Consider the following 5,163-nt stretch of genomic DNA (forward strand, 5'->3'; position numbering starts at 1 on the left):
TTGAGCTATAGGCGCCGAGCCTATTCTAATAATCTTTATGTTACCTTTTCTATGAATTTTTGTGCATTTAGCCACAAATTCAATCCTTCTGTAAAATTCGTGTTTCAAGGGATCCATTTGAGGGAGATAGTATATGGTATGGTGTCCTACCTTTTGAATTTTATAACTACGAAAAGAGTTTTTTTTTTTTTTAAATGGGGACGATATTTGGAAAACTGCCAATTTGCAGTTTTGCCAAGAAAAGATATTTAAACATAGCTGCTTGCTATTACTATCATACTATACAAAGACATTTTGACATCAGAAAGAAAAAAAAGTTGAATCACCTAAAGAATCTTCAAATGAATTTAATAAACTCCGCTATTAGAAAATCTTTCTACATATTTGTCATTAATTTTCTAAATTTGCCATAAAATTGCACAGTCTGAGGTCCTGTGTTATAGAAAAGCTGTAGGAGAGAGAAGAGCCATCTATTAACTCAAAGATCAAAGGCTTCCTCAGTAGGCTCCCTAATCCTTCACCCCTTCCTCCCTCTTTCTTTTCTTTTTTTTTTTTTTTCTGAGACAAAGCCTAAAGTTGTAGCCCTAGGTAGAGTGCCATGCCATCACAGCTCACAGCAACTTCCAACTCCTGGGCTCAAGTGACTCTCCTGCTGCCACCTCCCAAGTAGCTGGGACTACAGGTCCCAGTCACAATGCACAGCTATCTTTTGGTTGCAGCCATCATTGTTGTTTGGTGGGCCCAGGTTGGGTTTGAACCCGCCAGCTCAGGTATATGTGGCTGACGCCTTAGCTGCTTGAGCCACAGACACCAAGCCCCTTTTTCTTATTTTGAGACAAGGTCTTGCTCTGTTGCTGGGGCTAGAGTGTAGCAGTGACATCATAGTTCACTGCAATCTCAAACTCCTGGGCACAAGTAGTTCTCCTATCTCAGCCTCCCTAAGTACCTGGGACCACAGGCACACATCACCAGATCTCCCTGATTTTTCTATTTGTTGGATAGAGACAGGGGTCTCACTATGTTGCTCAGGTTCGTCTTGAACTCCTGGCTTCAAGTGATCCACCTCGGCCTCCCCAAGTGGTAGGATTACAGGCATGAGCCACTATGCCTGGCTCCTGAACACTTAAAAAGAAAACTGTAGCTAAGCAAAAGGGTAACATGGCCTGGACCCACTGGATCTGATGCTTCACTACAGCTTGCAGCACTCATTCTCAACCTATTGGAAGCTTAGGGAGGGAAACAGTTGTGGTTATGGTAACCATCAAGATAAGCGCGAGGAATGCAATAATTCACATTTGTATCAAAACAGAATATAAAATGTAATGACTCATGTGTTTGTGTGTATGATGGTAAAAATGGGCCCTAAGATTCAAACAACCACTGGTCTATAGAATAAAGTCCTTGAGGAGGTATACAAAGCCCTTGCTATTTTAGCCCACATTATCCTTTGAGCTTTCTTTCTGGCCACCTAAGCTGTTCTATTTCCTGCACCTGTATGTCTAAGCATAGCTTGCTCCCCTATCCAACTGTTAAACTGGACCCCTATCCAACTGTTAAACTGTAAGCATCTTTTTTTTTTTTTTTTAAATCCTTCTTCACTTGACAATTTTCTAAGTACACGTTATGTTCCAGGCATGCCATTTTATTATACTTTATGGCTCTCTCTGCTACCTACACTCAGGTTAAGGGAGCAATAAAGACTGCTCCCAGCTGTGTTCTCGGCTCAGTACAGACAGCTGTCACAGCACTTATGACATTACTTCCTCATCAGTATCATCTATTTGGCCAAGCTGCCCAACAGAAGCCAGCCTTATTCATTCTGCAGGCTAGGAATATTTTTTTTTAACTGAACTATAATGACTTCTGAGATCTGGATTATGAGACTGTCTAGAAGAAAAAGTTGGTAATCCTAGCACTCTGGAGGCTGAGGCAGGTGGATTGCTCCAGCTCATGAGTTCCAGACCAGTTTGAGCAAAAGTGAGACTCTGTCTCTACTAAAAACTAGCCAGACATTGTGACTGGAGTCTATAGTTCCAGTTATTTGGGAAGCTGAAGCAAAAGGATCACTTGAACCCAGGATTTTGAGGTTGCTGTGAACTATGAGGCCATGGCACTCTACCCAGGGCACAGAGTAAGACTCTGTCTCCAAAAAGAAAAAAAAAAAAAGAAAAGAAACAGTGGTGAGTGAATGTATGAATGAAAGCATTTCTCAAGGGGTTCTCTATAACCACCACCTCACTCTAATTAGAACTCTGCTGGACTGTCCTATGGGTCAGGGGGCTTGAAAAACTTCTGAGTCTGGAATGGCTTATAAAGAACGATAGGGTTATTCTGGTCCCAAATTCCTTACTTCCAGTAACAAAATAATCATTTATGTCATTTAAAACAAACAACCTCCTCATCCCTACCCGCACTCACACATTTACGAACTAATCATGTGATTACTTTCCTAAATAGGCAAGAGCTAATGCCAATTTGGATGCTACAGATTTTTTTCCACAATGATTGGAACCAGAAATAGCAAGCTTCTTTCAAAGAAATACTGCCTTCGAAAAAGTAGAGAAACAGGTTGGCTGCTTCCTGCCAGGCACTCCAAGCCCTGCTCTTGGAAGGAAATACTATCTTGCCTTCTGTCAAAGGGCAACACCAGAGGATGGAGCAAATTCCCTGAATTCCCACTGATAATCAGGGAACAGGTTAACTAAGCTAAGAGGTCAGGGCAAGAACTCATCCTAGAAAAAGTGCTACATATCTCACTGCTGAACATCACTACGGTCACCTTTGAAGTACTCCCCTTGGGAAGCTACACACCAATGCCAGCACCTAGTCCACCCTTTCAAAGCAATTTTTGAGCTCTTTTCCTAGAATAGCCATCAGTGCTGTCCTTGTAGGAAGTCTGACAGTTAAGTTCTTGAACACATCCTAGACAAAGTGCTATATACCTTGGTGCTGAATGTCACTATGGTCACCAAATGGCCAAGAGAGTACTTGGAAGGAGAGTGTAAGTGCTATTGAGTAATGAGGTATGGTAGCATTTTTTCTAATATGAGTTCAGGAACTTAAAACTGTCCAAACTTGTAGGTTAACATGCAGTATGCAATTCTCCTTTGGGGAGACCTTCAGCACATCAAAAATATATTAAAATCCCACAATTATAACAGAGGCACAAAGTTCGCTTGGACAGATGAGGAAACCAAATACAAACTTCATATTCTTAACTTCTTCTTTTTTTTTTCAATTAAATGGTAACTATGTACATTAATGCACTTCTGGGGTACAGTGTGGGGTTTTCACACACAATCTGAAACACTTCCATCAAACTGGTTAACATAGCCTTCATGTCATTTTCTTAGTTATTATTTTAAAACATTCACATTCTACTCTTAGAAAGATTCACTTGTACCCTTGTAAGATAAACCTCAGAAGTGATCCCTCCAATCCCCCTCCCTCCACCCATTCCCCCCTCCCCGTATTCTTAGGCTGTTATTAGGTTATAGCTTACATATAAAAGGTATAAATTAGTTTCATAATAGGGGTGTGTACATTGGATACTTTTTCTTCCATTCTTGTGATACTTTGCTCAGAAGAACATTTTCCAGCTCCATCCATGTGAACATGAAGGACGTAAAGTCTCCACCTTTCTTTATGGCTGCATAGTATTCCATGGTGTACACATACCACAGTTCATACTCTTAACTTCCATACTGAGTATCTTGCATACCAAACAAACAACTGGCCAGACAGCATACGTAACAGTGTTCTTAGGATCTTTTTTTTTTTTTTTTTTGAGACAGAGCCTCAAGCTGTCCCCAGGGTAGAGTGCCCTGGCATCACAGCTCACAGCAACCTCCAACTCCTCTGCCTCAGCCTCCCAAGTACCTGGGACCACCGGCGCCCACCACAATGCCTGGCTATTTTTTTTTTTTTTGGTTGCAGCCATCACTGTTGTTTGGTGGGCCAGGCTGGATTTGAACCCGCCACCTTAGGTGTATGTGGCTGGCGCGTTAGCCACTTGAGCCACAGGCGCCGAGCCTGTTTTAGGAGCTTATAAAATGTGTTTTTACCTTACCTTTTCCATGTTTAGATACACAAATTCTTATCATTGTTCCAACACGTATAGGTTTGTAGTCTAGGAGCGACAGACTATATATTATACAGCCTAGGTGTGTAATAGGCTGTACCATCTAGGTTTGTGTAAGTGCACTCTGTGATGTTCACAAAAGAAGAAATCACTTAATGACACATTTCTCAGTAAGTGAGTGCCTTAAGAAACTCATGACTGTATTAAATTCAATGCTACTTTTTCAGTGAAACCAATTCTGATTACCATTTAAATTCACAAGTGGGTAACAGGTATTACATGGGGATAAATGGCAAACCTCCTGGGTGAAGGACTCAACTGCAACTCGGATGTTACCTAACAAACCCTTACATTAATCTAAAACTTAAAATTGTAAAAAAGAAAGAAATGCAATTCCCTCTGAATATAAAAAAAAAAAAATTCACAAGTGGAGGCCCACTCTACTCTTCAACCCTCATCCCCCTATTTTTTTCTCTATCATTCAAATTATGCACATATAAGAAATTATATATACACAAACGCGTGTATTGCTTTTCCCATGCTAGAATTCACAGCCAGAGGAAAAAGATCTTGTTGACCAATACACCCCACATACCTAGAAAAGTTTCAGGAACAGAGTAGGCACTAGTGCTCCACGAATGAATTAATGAATTAGAGTTTGCAATCAAATTGTAATACAATCTCTTCATTTCCCAGAGCTTCGCTCCTCAAATCTGCATGCCTCCTGCACACTCCTGTGTCACCCCTTCAGGCTGACAGGCTGCACAGCTGACGCTCAGGCTGCAGACCCTAAAAATGGGCGCGCATCATCTCACCGGCCACCACGCTCCGCCCTTAAATACTTGGGCCAAGAACTTTGCGCCTGGGATTTCCAGGAATTCGGCTCTTCTAGGCAGATGAGACTCGGCTACCGTGGCCCAAAAAGGCGGGCCCAGACCTTCGCCCCAAGCGCCGGGAGGACGCCTGGTGACCTCGGCTGGCTCGACCTCCCGGTCGCCGGGCCTGTCCCGCGGCGCGAGCCCCCATCTCTCCCCGCCCGGTACTCACCTCGTCTGCAGAAAGCGAGGGCGGCCGCCGGGCCG

The 5,163-nt window shown here is 42.6% G+C and overlaps 1 protein-coding gene across 1 annotated transcript in view; it reads right to left on the reverse strand.

The window, feature by feature from the left end:
- MCUR1 (mitochondrial calcium uniporter regulator 1) overlaps positions 1–5,157 on the reverse strand; it is a 20,976-nt gene extending 15,819 nt beyond the window's left edge. Inside the window, exon 1 of the mRNA XM_003788371.3 lies at positions 5,129–5,157. The gene's annotated coding sequence lies outside the window, so the exon portion shown is untranslated. The remainder of the gene's footprint in view (positions 1–5,128) is intronic.
- Positions 5,158–5,163: the final 6 nt, after the last annotated feature.

This window comes from Otolemur garnettii, unplaced genomic scaffold, assembly GCF_000181295.1.
Source record: "Otolemur garnettii isolate 467f Iridium unplaced genomic scaffold, OtoGar3 scaffold00026, whole genome shotgun sequence".
NCBI lineage: Eukaryota > Metazoa > Chordata > Mammalia > Primates > Galagidae > Otolemur > Otolemur garnettii.